General features: G+C 34.0%; 1 pseudogene; it reads right to left on the reverse strand.

Annotated features, from left to right (window-relative positions):
• Positions 1–235: 235 nt before the first annotated feature.
• LOC118606303 lies at positions 236–354 on the reverse strand (annotated as a pseudogene).
• Between the last annotated feature and the right edge of the window lie 16,453 nt (positions 355–16,807).

Here is a 16,807-nt window from a genome sequence, read left to right on the forward strand (position 1 = left end):
CACAGTGAAATTTTCCTAAAGCTCTGATGTGAAAGAGATTGATGAAGTATATAATAGATCTGAAGAAATGAAGGCAAAAGAAAAAGCATCATGGTAAACGATCTTATTTACCTAGAAGCAATTTTTTTTTTCCAGGCAAGTCAACCTTTGGTTGACCTCACAGATTGCAAGGACCTCGTCATCTTATAATCATTCATTCATTCATTCATTCATTCATTTATTTATTTATTTATCACACCTACAGCACTTGGTCTTCCTAGGTGGTCTCCCACCCAAGTACTAACCAGGCCTGACCCTGCTTAGCTTCTGAGATCAGACAGTATCGGGCTTGTTCAGGGTGGCATGGCCATAGACTGAAGATGTCTTTTATGACAGTTGTTCTTAACCATTTAGAATCATCCTGTCTTGGAATCTAAACAAAGCTAAAAACTCCAAAATGTAGATATCCATATCCATCAAGTTTTAATATATTTCATAACAGTTCAGAAAATTTGACCCATCCACTGACAGAATCTATATCAATAATCTGCCCCAGGTTAAGATGCTTTGCTAGAGAAGAATATTTCTAACTCACATTCTTTTGTGAAATTAATTTTTAATAACATATTAGTATGGAAATACATATTTTTCCAGAGCTATAAAAAATTCATAATGTGTGCAGAGGCTTTAAATAAAAGGAAAATGTATAGACTTTTCAGATTTTCCTCTAACTTTTTTAGAGCCTGTTTTAGGCTCTAATATGTGAGATAAACATGTTATATTCAGGTATCCACACATTCACTCAATGTCTTAACTATAGCCAAAAGGACATGATAGATGTTTTGTTTTCTAAAAGCTATATTAAATAACAATGGCAAAATGCCCTCTATCATGCTTTTCAAGACAGAAATACTAAAATTTTGCTTTTACTAATGAAAAATAAGGTGATCTTAGTTTCTCTAAGGATTGTCAAAGATTGAGGCCTCATGTGAATTTTAGTTCATTTAATATCTTTAAGATTTCACATCCAAAATAAGATTAATCTATGTATATGTATTTGTGTGTGTATGATTCTGTTTCAGGTCATTGATCATTTCTTCATGAATCACTGACCTAATCAGCTAATCAGTCTACTCTGCTAAACTTTGAAAATGAGTCACAATGTAAATATAGCCTAATAATTATTCTTGATGACATTTATGTGCTGCAAGAATTTCACACATAGCCATTCGATTCTCATACCAAATTATAAGTAGGCATAATTATTACCTCCTTTTTAAAAAAGAGGAAACAAGAGCCAGTTGAATGTAACACACAGCTGGAAAAAAAGTATTAAACTTAGAAGTCCAAGTCTATTCTTTAAAGGGTTTCTGAGAGATGGCTTTCTTTAAAAACAGCTATTAGGTCTGAAATAAAATTCTGTAAAAGGAGAAGCCATGGATTAGAGATGAAAGGGTGCTTTAATCTCCATCATAATTTTTTTTTTTTTTTTTTTTTTTAGGTAAGGCAACCCTTGGTTGACCTCACAGATTGCAAGGACCTTGTCAGCTTACAATACCTTATTTTTATTTATTTATTTTTTTACGTCTATAGCACCTGATCTTCCTAGGTGGTCTCCTATCCAATCCAAGTATTAACCAGGCCCCATCCTGCTTAGCTTCTGAGATCACATGGGATCGGGCTTGTTCAGGGTGACATGGCCATAGACTCTATCACATTTGAAAGTTACAGCTAAGATATAACTCAAGTTATACATCCTCTATGACTAGGTAAGGCAGGACCTGTAAAGCACCAAGTACTGGGGCTGTTGTAGAACTAATCAATATGATGACATGATCTGTTTGGGGTTTCTAATCATTCACTCAACACTGAGTTATGCATGACTGTGGGCTGACTATGTGCTAATAGTCATCAAGCTAAATGATTGCCCATTGTAGCATCAGTACCTAGCATTTTACTTTGCCCATAGTAGGTGCTCAAATGTTTGCTGAAATCTAGAACTTGGAATGACAGTTTATACAACATGATGTTTGGGACATGTGCGATCGGAATTGGTAAAACAATTAGGGGAACTCTAGAATATGCCACATGCGAACTTCATAGAAAAAAATTCAGGGACATTAATTAACACAGTAGATAGTTTCCTAAAAAGCAACTTGAAAAATCACACCCTTTGCAGCCCAACCATATTTTCTATTGATTTACATTATCTACTTAGAGCTCTTAGCCTTTATTTTGGATTGATCTTCGGTTGGCTCAATCTTCTGTTAATTGAACTCTGCTACTTCCCCATCTAATCTGCCTCCCCCATCTCAAGTGGTTAGTGATCTAAGCAACCACTACACAAAAAGAATTCCACAAAAAAGAATTTAACTGTTAACATATATGTATAAATGCATAACATCTGTAATATATGTAATATATTATGTATGATATATCGCAAATAACAGAATAACTTTTTCTAATAACAATTCAATTTTACATATCGACTTTTTAAAGAGATGCGCTATTTATTTTTTATAGCAGTAGTCATTATTAGAAAACAGTTTATTATGGAATAATCACAGTATTGTATTTCTTTGCAGTGTAGTTTTCCTTGTTTTCCATGGAAAGCATTAGTTATGTATAGATAATTAAATTATGGTCCAGCAAAATAATAGAAGCATGGCTTTGGAGTTAGGCTGACCTAGGTTCAAATTCCACTTGAGAACTCACTGTATTTGTATCTTTTGGCAAATTATTAAACTTGGTCACTAATCTCTGAAAATTGTGGCAATAACAACACAGGATTTTTAAGAAATAAACTACAATAAAATGGTAAACCAAGTAATACAATGTCTGGTACATGGTAGCTACATTTACTAATGTTATTTTTGTCATTGTTAGTTTCATTAGTAAATAAATACTGGTGCATTTACTGGTACTCCTGATTCGGGCTTTACTGTCTAAAGTTTTCTGGCTTTTAGCAAGAAAATGCTGCCTAAATCTTATACTGACTATATTTAAAATCCAACATTTTATAAATAATGGAACTTAACTCAATAATAGCTAAATGAAATCTAACAATGAGATGTTGGTTTTATTCACAACCAATAAGACTGTTGATTCATTCTGTCAATTCAAGCTCTGCATTTGATAGGATTATTATTAGAATATATGATGCTTGTAAGAATGAGACTTAGACAGTTGGAAATTAAGTGTGGAAAATGCTTTAAAATATGAATTTCCTGTAAATCAGGAGAGGTGCAATGGTGTTAAAGAAAACAACATAGGTCGGAGTATAATTACATCAAGTTTGTGAATTGCCTAGAAAGGTAACACATATTTCTGATTTCTAAAACAAAGTTAATAACACTGAAAATGTGCCTTTCTTATATTCCTCAGCTATACTGTATAACATATTACAAATATTAAGGGCATATATACATAAATTCTAGCTAAATAAATATTACCCTATACATTGATCAAAATTTATTTTTGCAATGAGTTCACTTAAATCTAATTCATAGGCATGTTAAATTTGTTCCAAAGTTTACTCTTCTAAGGTAAATTCATGAGTAGTGAATTCTTCCAGTATTCCCTTACTCTGAGCTACAATTAATTTGGTAGTTTACAGGAGGATGGTTTCTAAAAGGCCAGGATGGCAGGGGTCCGATACAATAATCCCTATATTCTGAGGCTGGGAAAATGTAGAGCTGGAAGAGAAATACTCAGATTTGCTAATAGAAATTTACTGTCCCAGTTCCTCACCAATCGGATTGCCAATCGCACCTCATTAGTTTCCTAATTAAACTGTAAGTGTAATACATACACAGATCATGTTTTTGAGCTACTGAAATACATTCATTCTCCAAAGGGCTAATCACATTAAATTGCTGAACCTAGAAAAAATTAAATTCTATAGCTATAATAATTCAAATTTTGCCAGCATAAACCCATTTTTCAAAGAATAAAAATACTATGAAATACTAACATTATTATTCTTGGAAGTTTTTTTTTTTATTGTAGCAATCAGGTTTTAATTATGAAGTGAGCATCAAATACGACAAATAGCCAGTAAAATCAAATGACTATCTTCTGCCCAGTCAGCTTTCTTCTTATTTCTCTTTTTGATTATTCTTAAGAAAGCAGAAATGATTTTTAAAAAATTCAAAGCAAGACAGAATTAAATACAAATGCCAAGTGAAGAGTGTGATAAGATTTTCAAGTCTATGGGCACAAAAGCTATTTCTGTAGTATCCTCGCAGGGTGATTTCTTAAGTGGGAGATAGCTCTGATTTGACAATGGTTCATAAAAGTATTTTCATCAATGGAAATACTGCAATGAGACAATGCTTCCTGTCACTTAGAAACAAAGTCGGCATTCATCTCTTTCGCACACGTAATATACCAGAGGCAGAAAGAAAGGCAACTTTTTTGTCCGATTAAAGTACATTAAAAGTAGTTATGTGGAATAGACTTCTTGCTCCTGCTAGAATTTTGTATAGGGAAAAGGCAGGACACTTATCAGATGGATTGCACGTAGTGTTATATATACTGTAAGAATGCAAAAGTACTTTTCTACAGATGAGTCAATTAATAAGGCAGACATGGTAGAAGGCTTAGCATTGAGGATTATGAGGGACCCTGCCCAAAAAGGCCCTGAGGACTGTGGTTGTTGGGGATAATCTGTGAAGGCCAGGTTGTCGGAACGATTCCCTTGGGCCAAAGGAAGTTGTGTTTGGAGACTTGGAGGGCAACGACTTTCTAGAAGTAAATGCATGTGAACTAGTATTCTAATCTCTGCAACGACTGACACTTTGTATAAAGCAAATACATATTACTTTCACAGAATTTGATAAATGCAGAAATATTTTCCTTTCTACCAAAGTCACAGTCTTCTTGAGTGGTAGTCAAAATCATGTTTTAGAAGAGATTTGGCAATATTTCAAAGCGAATTTGACCTTTTTAATGATGGATTTGTGCTGCCTTGTTGCCTGAAACGGACGATTGGTGAGATTTTTGTTTTTATGTATTTCCATTTGTTTCGGGAAACTTTTTGTTTTACACTTCAGATTTACAGAAACAAGAAAATGGTACATAGAATCCCCATATACCTCACAGCTAGTTTAACCTATTACTGATGCCCTACATTACTGTGGCTCATTTGTTACAATTAATGAACCAATATCAATACATTACTACTAACAAAAGTCCATAATTTATTCAAAATTTTTATTTTTTACCTAATGTCTCTTTTTTTCCTGTTCCAGGATCCCATCTTGGATACCACTTATCATTTAATAGTCATTTCTTGTTAGGCTCTTGTTGACTATGAGCTTCTAAAACTTTTCTTGTGTTTTAGGGCTGTCATAGTTTTGAGAAATACTGATCAGGTATTTTGTAGACTATCCCTCGATTAGGATTTTTGTTTTTGTTTTTCATAAATATACCAAGGCTTTGGGGAGGAAGACAACAAAGGTGAAGCATCATTCTCATTACACCATATAAATGGTACATACTGTCAACATGACCTATCACTTGACCACAATTGCTCATTTCTTACCCTCTGCTTTTATCATGACTAGATTTTTGGCAGGCTTCTCTCCTCGCATAGACCCCCAAACTTTGCTTGACCTCAAGCCTGAGCAAACACTAAAATGCAGAACTTGCCCCACTCCATGGACTTCTCCTGAGAATCAGCTGGCCACACTGAGACATATCTCCTATCAAACCACACTGATCATTAATCTTACCCCTTGTTTGCCCAGGATATTAGTTGCTAGGCTGCCGTAACAGACCACCACTGGGAATTATTTTTTTCATAATTCTGGAAGCTACAAGTCCAAGATCAAGGTGTTGGCAGGTTTGGTTTCTTATAAGGCCTTTCTCCTTGACCTACAGTCACCCTCTTGCTGTGTCCCCACATAACACGCACTGTGTGTGCATCCCTGGCGTCTCTAAATATCCTCGTCTTATAAAGAGAGTAGTGAGATTGGATTAATGTTAATCACTTCTTTAAGGGTTGTATCGCTGCATATAGTCATATTTTGCGGTTTTGGGAGTGAGGGTTTCATCATATGAGTTTGGGGATACAATTCAGACCATAACACCTTATTGCATCTAATTTACTGCTTACCCCTCCTTACTCTATAAAGAAACGCCAATTACTGTTTTATTTTGAGGCATTTGCAGGTTTCTAAGATCTGAGTGCCCTTCCTGTTACAATACAGTCATGTGCCACTTAACGATGGGGATATATTCTGATAAATGTGTCAGCAGGCAATTTCATCACTGTGCATATTTACACAAACCTAGATGGTATAGACCACTACACACCTAGGCTATATGATATAGACTATCGCTCTTAGGCTATAAGTCTGTAGAGAATGTTACTGTACAAAACACCACAAGATTTAATCAAGCACAAGACGAAATGATGCAATCAAGAAATGCAGTAAGTACACAACGTATGAGGCCGCTGTCTACATAACATGGCATATTGTTTCACAGCAAACTTTTTTTATGGTAACATTGGTTATTGAAATCCAGTAAGTTTCAAGTGTACGATTCAACAGTAAGTCATATATATACTGCATTGTGTGCTCACCATCCACAGTTAGATTTCTTTCTGTCACCAAATATTTGATCCCTTTTACCCCATCAACCTCCCCACTCCTCCCCACCCTCTGGTAACCACTAGTCTATTGCAATTTTTTTTTTAATAAGTAGAAAGCGCACACTCTAAAATAACAATAAAAAGTATAGGATAGTAACTACATAAACCAGTTACAGTCCTCTATTGTCATTATCAAGTATTATGGACTACACATAATTGAACATGCTATACTTTTATATGACTAGCAGCACAGGTTTGTTTACACCGGCACCGCCAAAAACGCATGAGAAATTCATTGTACTATGTCATTATATGGCTACATTACAAGGCAATAGACACATTTCAGCTCCATTATAATCTTATGGGACCACAATTGTACGTGTGGACCGTAGTTGACCAGAATGTCATTAAAGGGCACATGACTAGTTTTTTTTTTTTTTTTTGAATAAAGTTTCTCCTTACCTAAGTCCAGGTTTATTTTTATTTGACATACTGCTGATGTTGACTTTGATCACCTGGTTGAGATGACGTGTGTCAGGTTTCTCCACTATAAAATCCCTCAACCCCTGACTCTTTTCCGTACTGTACACTGTGGAAGGAAGTCACTATGAGCTAGCTACTAGCATCCAACACTTAAGGAGTGAGGAGTTATGCTCTCCCTCCTTGAGGACCAAGTACTTACATTAAACATTTGGAATTCTTCTATGCGAAAGATTTGTCTATTTTTCCATTTATTTTTTTTTAGACTTTATTTATATCAGATTGAATCATGGATCTTTAGTTATACTTTGGGTTATAATCCAAAACACCTTTATTTTATTGTTTTAGCATTGATTTTTAACCAACATTTTAAGCAGCATTCAGCTGATTAATGGATACCTACATAAATCTTAGCCAGAAGCTTTTATTAAATCCTTGATCTTCACAGTTGACTCTAGGTAGAGCCTGCAGCTCCGGCTGCTTGCCCTCATGCTTACCTTAAAACCAAAGTCATGATGTGAAAAATCTAAAGGTAATCAACTGGTACCTATTTCTTAACATGATGACAACTGAAGTTCCAACTGACGTCACTAATGTTTCAGCTAGTTTTGTCGGGGAAAGTATAGGCGCTAAGTAGTCATTTGCTCAACAAACCTGTGTACCCTGCAGATACTCTTACAAAGAATTCTGATAATGATTATCAAGAAGGGCAAGACTATAAAAGCCTTCCTCATCAAAACAAAAACAAAGAGGAAAGAGAGCTAAATATGCACAACTGAAGAGGAACTAAATCTTGACGATCCTGAAGCATGTAAGTGACTTACATGATAGAACTAAAAACAATTTAGTGCCAGCGTCTCACATTGTTCTATAGTACTGATTCACTCTAAATGTAGTTTTGGAAAATATTAAAAAGTTAGAAATTACTTTCAAATCATAACTCTTCTTTAGTACCTTTTATAGTTCTTTCTCTTAATAATTTGTATTTTGCTAGATGCAGACAAACCTGAATTTTACCAAATGTAGATATTGACGATAGCCTTCGAACTTCATTCAGACTAAGAAAATCAGTAAATTTTAGAGATTCTATGTGGAGACTTTTCTCTGTTGACCTACTTGTTGGTTTTCAAACTAAAAATACCCTCAAAAACATATACAAAAATATACGAAACAAGCATTTCTAGACTAAGAACTGGGAAAAGGTTATGTGGAAGTCTTGACTTCTATTATTTTAAGCAGAGTTGGCTATAGTTGGTCTGATTTAAATTAAGTGACTAATTACACAAGTGTTTGAAGATTCTCCCAGAAAAAAACATCATAAAGTGTGCTGCAGATATAATTTCAACGCAGATGCACATGGTATTTTGTGTTTGAAGCAACTGTGAATTCTATATCATCTATAATTTTTAATGTTTATGAGATAAATTGGATGATTCAGTTAATAATCTGTAATGATTAAAATAATTTCCAAATGGATTGATTCAAGTGGGAAGACCTGAAGATTGGCATTGACTAGGTGATTTTGACTGTAATTGAAGAAATGTAACCAAAAAAACTGTCACAACTTATATTGAATAGATGGTACCAGATTCCAACATTTTTAAGACTGTCTCAGGGAAGAGTAACTCTTTGGCTAGTAAACGAGCCTGACTTAAACACAGCAAGCAGATCCATGGTTTTCAGTAGAAGCTCTAAGCCACAGTAAGAATCTGTTCACATTTTTATGACAGGACATAAGGCTGATATTTTGACATGTCCATAATTCAGGCAATTTGCCTGAAAATAACTACTTTGTAAATTCTGGGAATGAAAAAGAAAATTAAACTCAGTTCAGTTTCGGCATGTTAGGAAGTCTATATTGCAGATTTGTAAAAGAAAGAGACCAAAAAGAGAGAGAAAAAAAAATGAGTACAGTTGATAACAAGAATTGATTACTGAAGTTGACTAATAAGTTGTACTTCTTTAAAATCACTTTAAGCTTTTTAAATAATTGCTTCCTTTCTGTTTTTCTACTATTATGTGTCTTGTAAACTCTCACTAAATAGTATGCTGATTCATATAATAAAATAGTAAATATAGAACTCTGATGGTTATATATTTTGAAAGACATGTAACTGCCTCATTTCTAAGTTGTCGAGCAAGACATTTACCTAAACAGGTCTACCTTGTCATTTTTGCACAGGGATACTAATTTTGACTTTGTATAGTTTTTATAATTAGATAATACGGGGTGTCTAGAATAACATATGGCAAAACAATCAATACTAGCAGCAGCAACATCAGGAGCAGCAGTAGTAATTATTAATTATAAAAGTTCCCTTTGATCAGGCAATGTTTGTCTAATCACAATTTGACCAAGGACCGATTCACTCTGATGTCTAGAAGGTAGGTACAATTAATTGAATCTATTTGGCTTTTTTTCTCCCCTCAGTCTGTTCTATTAAAAATAAGTCTATTAGCCACATGTTTCTAATCCTTGGATGGAATTTTGCAAGAGACTTGATTACTTTTCCTCATCTTTGTAAAGTTTGTCCTCCACAGATTTAAGTAGAGTGGCCCAAAGATTGGCCTAAAATGGATTTAAATCAGGAGACTTAAGAGATTATAACTTTGTCTCAGAACTGACCCTCATCCAAGCAAAGTCTCTAGCCTTTCCCATACAGGTGGAAACTAATGTAATTCACCAATCACTGAGAGTAGAGTTTCTCTTGGTCATTTCAACCTTACAAATTTTGGCTTGGAGGCAGGGCTTTGACTAGAGGAAAAGTTATTGAGTGGTTTGGGAGATCTGATTACAACATGCATAATAAATTTTGAACTAAGAAAATGCTGAAGATGGGTTTTCTTATGCTTGTTCTGACTCTTAGAAATGTGACTATAGAAAGTGGATAGAAAGAAAAAGGAAAAAATAAAGCAATGAAATACCTAATTTTAAAGAACTCATTTATGGGGGGGTCCCAAGAGCATCACTCTCTGGTTCGTAAATCTGTCTGTTTTCACTATCGTTCTAGCACGTACCTCTTGCTTTTGTTTTATCTGTCTGGGTGAATTAGCCAGCAAAATATCATAAATATCCTTTGTTAACAAGTGCTAGTTTCCTCAGGAAAAGGAATTATTTTTCTAATTTTCTTCTTGTTACTTTGAGTCTTGGGTAAACTGTTAAGAAATCACAATAATTAAATTATTATTCCTATAATCAACTTTTCTTGATGCCTTAATCACTGAAACTACTTTAAAAGTTAAAGATTTTAAACCCTGGAAAGCCTGAAATTTTCCAATAGGACCAATGATGCCAATCAAAATGTATTTAAAACAGAATCACCAAGTAAATTGTATTTCTCACTCAAACGATACTGTCATATTTATCATCTATCCTTTTACACATGTATTTACATTTTTGAAGAATGTACTCACTCTATCAGATGTGCCGTGCTGATGGGACAGAAAACACATTTTCATTTGAACAAGAAATTTACACAGCCAACTATGGTTTCTTACCATTTTTATGTACTTCACAGCCTGTGTTCTAATTTTAAATTAGGGATCCGATGTGTATATTTATACATAGCCATACTTGAATCAACCTGTAACTGTAAGCCTTTGGGGAGTGATTGTGTTTGAACATCTGGACTTACCACATGTTTTCAGTCAGAAATGAAACATCATTTAGAAGACCTAGGTTTTAAAAAAAGAAGAGATAGCAATGACATTCTATAGGTGTTCCAGATGTTGAGAAATGTATTCTGCAAATCAGATTTAGGATTTATTGTAGCAAGCAGGAGTGTAAATGATATTTTAAACTGAAATGGTTTTACTAAAATGCCTGTCATATGTCTCTCCCTGATTTCACACAAATGTTTTGATTACTCTTTCAACAAAAATAACAAATTGAATGGCATGATAATTTATTTATATAATGTTTTCTGTGAAAATCAATGATTATTTGCATTCTAAAAAAATGAAAGTATATTTGGAATAATATCAATTTTCAAGAACCCCTGTCATATTTTGTTTATTAAACATAGATTAAGCATTACATACTCTCTTTTGAAGTGCTAATATCTCTTTTAATCACAACTGGAAGTTTGTCTTCATTAAATTATTGCCTAATGGTTGGCATATTTTTTTTATAACACCTAAAAGAGAATTCTGATCCCAGTCTTCTCCTGTAAAAACTGAATTCATCTCTCTATTGGAACTCTATGGTTTATATTTACAATGTATGTATCTATCATTGAAAACTAATTCGACGTTGTAAACATCTAAGAGTACCTTTATTTATTTTTATTTATTTATTTTTATTATGGTGACATTTGTTAATGAAATCTAGTAAGTTTCAAGTGTAATATATATATATACTTATATATATACATATATATATAAAATTTTATATAGCATTGTATGTTCACCACCCACAGAAAGAGTACCTTTAAAGCATATAATATTTCCCTATGCAGAGTAAAGAAAACACTAGGAACTAATTTGATCAGAACTTCCCTGAAACGTCAGAAACCCTTTAATCTGATAAAGTTCATGTGAGAAAAAAACGCTTTAATCTTTGACTTTCATATACTACAAAACTAATAATGTAACCTTTCTACATATGTCAAGTTCCTTTACATTGTTATGTAAACTGCTATTATGTAACATACAAAGCACTATATAAAGGAAGATGGTCTTGCCATTCCACGTGTACACAGTTTTAGGAAAGTAAATGAATGAGCACTTTGTTTTAAAATAAGTATTATTTCTGTTGTATGTTCACAGATGTAACTTTGGTTGCAAATCTATCCTACTGTACCTGGTGCTTAGGTTTCTAAAAGGCTGTGTATAACGCAACTTTTTTAAATAAAATCAATGGCCTTGAATGTATTTGAATAAGCATGTTCTTTAAACTGTTTTAACTAGCTTTTTGGAACAAAATACTTGTAAGAGTAATCGTAAACTTTGTAATTTAACATTTTATTGAATGAACAGGTTTTTCTGTTTATCCTTTATTTGAAGCAGAGCACATCTGTCACTATATTTTTTTAAGATGGTATGTAAGAATACATAGAAATATTATTTGGTTAAAAGAATACTGGCATCATATTTTTTTGACATTGGATGTTTATTACTATTTCATGTTGCTGCAATTACCTTTAAAATATCAACTGCAATTGATTTTAAAACAGCCAATCAGCATTTTAAAATTAGTATCATGAACTTTTTTGGACTAATATATTTTACATTTAGATAACTTAAAACACAATTATTTTAGTCCAAAAAAAATTCTTCCTAAGGGCCATTAACTTGTACCTGTGAGTAGCATAAGGAAGATGCTACCTGCCAGTTCTACTATGTCACTGAGATCAGCAAGGAGCTTTGATTTCTAGGATTCACATCACAGTCTAAGAATATTTTTAAGTGAAGGAATTGGACCAAAAAACTAGCTAGAGGTTTCTTATTGCTTATTCTAGTTTATTATCTCAGAATTTTTTAGTTGTAGTTATTTCTATCCATGCTTCAATTTTAAAATTCTCATAAAAAGAGCTAGGAATTACGTTTCTTTGTATGGTTTTGTTTTGGATGACTTGCTTTTTTTGTAATTTCAGAGCATCTTTCTATGATTCCAAATGAAAGACTCATGTGATATCCCAGAACTTTCGAAGAAAACTGTAGAAAATCGAGGAGGAACATTTCAGTAAATCAATGCCACATCAATGAAAACAGAATCTATTTCTACAAGTTACATATATAGTTAATGTTATATATAAGCCGATAACAAAGTTAAACTCCTTTTAGATAACAAGCAAATAAACTTGTTTTTTCACTATTGTTACATCAGCCAAGCATTAAAACTAACTTCACCAAGTTCCATCTTAGCTAATTTGCTGTGTACCACATTAAAACAAAACAAAACAAAAAGTTACAGGTAATGTAACAATGACTATATTATCTAATATTATTAAAAGGTCCAGGTAAATTTCCAATTTGTGATCTAGCTCAACATAAAGTGATATTAAAAGGAAACTTTCCAAACTTTCTCAATTACTAAGAAATTGAAAGTAAGTACATATTCCTGCCAATATGTTTTGGGCAACTTTGGGATAATTATTTAAAAGTATTATTAATATGATGAACATTCCCTACAATTAAGATTTTTTTTCTCACTAAAATAGAGATATAAACCTAAAAGCAACAAATGAACAGGACAGAGACTCAGGGACATGGACAATGGACTAGTGGTTACCAGAGGGTAAGGGGTAGGGGAGGAGGGAAGAGGTATACAGGGTAAAGGGGGTCAAATATAGGGGGGTTGGGGGAGGGTGAAGTGGGTGAAGGGGATCAAATATATGGTAGCTGATGGTACCTTGACTCTGGGTAGTAATCACACAATAGAATATATAAATGTCAAATTATAATGTACACTGGAAAATTATGTAATTGTATTAACCAATGTTACCCTAATAAACATAAATAAATAAATGTTTATAAATCATGTAATTACTCAAATCGTTCTGATGTATATAAATACAAAGATGGTGCTTTGCAGTATATTAAAGAAGAAAATCTAGAACATATGTCTTTTGGATGAAAGACAGCTGTAGTAAACAATTTAGGGTAAGTGATTGTAAAAGTAATATTGAAAAGTTTCAAATAAAAGCACATATACATATTTTTGAGTATACGCACTCCTTATGAAGAAAAAATCATCGTCTTGTGAATTTAAAAAAAAAGAACATTAAGTTCTGGTAAAGATGGCTAAGTAGAATATTGTATGCCAACTATAATTTTTATAAAGTTATTTTTAAAAATTACATAAAAAAATTAATAAACTTAAAAACATAAAAAAAGTTTGAAGTAACTTTTCTAACCTTGTAATTCCAAGAACTCTTTCAGGCAAATTACAAATCTGATAATTGAACATTCAAAAATGGAAACTAACTAAAAAGAACACTCATTTTTCAATCAGATATGTGGCCATTGGGATTTCATTCATGCCTGAAAAATGGTATCCCTGAGACCTCTTTTTATCCCGCCAATCATGAGAGAAAGAATATAGAGTTTACTCTGTGTTTACTGAAAATAGTCTGCCCTTTACATACTGTAAACCTCCCCTCTATCCTTTCATCGTTCACTTTTTTCTTCCAAATATATCACATATCGACATTTATTATACATATACTTTTCTTGACTTTTAAGTGCACCCTAGGAGAAACTCTAAAATAAATTCTTTACATCCACGCCAGTTACCAACTTCCCAACAGTCCTAAAAGAGTCATTGCAGTAATTCCTTCCTCCTCTAATTTTCACATCCTCAGTCAATTGAATATTTTACATACACTCCCCATGGATTTAAACCTTTTGTAAGTGAAATTGGAAAATGGAATAAGTCATGCATAGGAACAAGAATCACAAGTCTTCCGATGAATTATGTATTTCTGCATGCAAATGCTTCTATTTTCACAATACTTTACTGTTAAACATGTGCTCCTCTAGGATATGCTTTAATCCTATGCCACATATTTTATTGTATGTAACAGCGAAAGCCATTAACTGCCAACTGTCACTCTAATGATTCCATATTACCAGCATTTAAATACTTTATGTGAGGGAATTCGATTAGGAGCAATTCTTATATAAAATAATGGTTAATAGAAAGAACATTACAACACACAAGGATATAAAACATTTATTAATTAGGGTTAATATAAGTTAAATTATCAAGTAAAAATGACTTTATAATTAAAACTTTCTAGTGCTTTTAGGTCTGATCATACACAGTACTATACTTAGACTACCAAGTTACTGGGATCCTGAATGGGACAGCAGAATATAATCCAAGTTATAAGTGACGAACACTACAAGATGCTCTTGTCAAAACTCAGAAGAGCAAAATTTTACAAACCTGTTGACAATATACTCCCATATTCCCTACACACTCATAACATGTTTTTAATGTCTGTGATGACAGATTTCCAAGCAGTATCAGCAACATTGAGTGACCTCACCTAGGAGCTAATTATACATGTATAATGACAAGTAAAAATGGAGCAGGGTTATAAAAACAAAGGCAAATTTTAATTAGAAAAAGAAACTTGAGACTCAGTGATATCGTACAGTGTATAAATTATCAATTTCTTTGCCTTTTCTTTTAATATAATAAACATTTCACATGTTTGTGATACCTGTTAATTATATACATATAGGTTCATGATAACACCTTCTCGGTAAGACTATCATTGCATATGTTTGTGAATGAGCATATTACCCCACATTGTAATGATTTGATTAAAATTTATAAGTTATATGCCTCATCGTTGGCCCCCTCCAAGCTATAAAAGTTTAAAAAAATACTACAAAGCATATATATATCCCAATATTGTAGCCAAGGAAAGATTATGGCTTATACAAATGATAGTGAATAATTTGACACATTTAGAAATAATGTATATTATGAACTACATCTCAGATCACAGTTTGAGATCAAGGTCCCAACTATGAACTCAGTGCTCATGGAAATTCAAATCATCACGTATGTTCCCTCTTAGGAAAGATTTGATAGTTCCCTCATTTAATTGCAGTTTTTCTTATAAAATTATTTAGTTGAAGGGAGACTGATGATTAAGGAAAAACACATAGCAGTTCAACAGAAAGCAGGCATCATATTAAAAAGTAGTCATGATTAAAGTGTGTAAAAGTACGACAGTGTAACAAATAGATCCATCTTAACTGCATCTTACCTGTAGAAGCAGTGTCTCGATAGAGTGGAGTGTTGAAAAGATGCAAGGCTCTAAATTAGAAAACAAGGGGGTGTTTACACTCCCAGTTTTAGCAGAGCTAGAGTGTTCTATGCATAAGTATTAAATTGCCTCTTCAAAGTCGTCCTGACCATGGTGTTCACGGGCAATAGTTAGAATCACCGCCCGTAAGCCTGCTGACGCTGCTCCTGCAGCCTTCTGCCTTTGCAGGCACCTAACATGTGAGTGTGCGGAGAGCGTCCTTATCCCCCCCCCCCCCACCCTCCCTCTTCTTTTTGCGTGGTTTTTCTTCCTCCGTATCTCAGTGTTCCTCTCCCTCTCTCCTCTCTCCTCCCTCTCTCTTTCTCTCCCCTCGCCCCTCTATCCCCCCCCACCCTTTCACTAATGGAGAGTTACCATTTGGCTTATTCGGCAGACAGTCAAAGAGGACAGGCTGGCAGGCAACTGTGCAGTCCCCCTCCCCTGCTGAGACACATGAATGTGTTGTGAATAAAGACAAAGCCCCGGACCAGAGCAGCGCATTACCACCTGAAACAGCACTGCAATGATACTCTGCACTGAGACTCTGCCGACAGCCCAGCAGCCAGGCTGAGGGGTGGACCGCATTCCCTTTGCCCTCCCTCCCAGGGACGTGCATCGGAAACTTTGGCTCAGGACTTTGCTTTCCCTCCAGAGGATCCTGTTTTCTGTTCTGTGATGGACTGTCTGAACGCCTTGACCAGAAGTGTTTTAGTTAGTTTTCTATTATGTTAAACCCCGGAGAACCTCGCTAGCTAATCCTGCAGTTGTTGCCAAAGTAACTGAATTTTCTAACTTTTAAAGATAAAGATCAGCTCTGTTAGGCCCCAAATAAATGTTTTCATGATAGTGGAAGACAGATTTCTCTCGTCTGAGTATCCCCAGAGGGACTGAGCAGGAAGTGTTGGGGGCTGAGGTGAGCAGACAAACGAAAAGCATCAGTATTTCACAGGTGCCAAAAATAGAAACTGAGATAAACTAAAGTGAA

Source organism: Rousettus aegyptiacus, unplaced genomic scaffold, assembly GCF_014176215.1.
Source record: "Rousettus aegyptiacus isolate mRouAeg1 unplaced genomic scaffold, mRouAeg1.p scaffold_m13_p_7, whole genome shotgun sequence".
Taxonomy (NCBI): domain Eukaryota; kingdom Metazoa; phylum Chordata; class Mammalia; order Chiroptera; family Pteropodidae; genus Rousettus; species Rousettus aegyptiacus.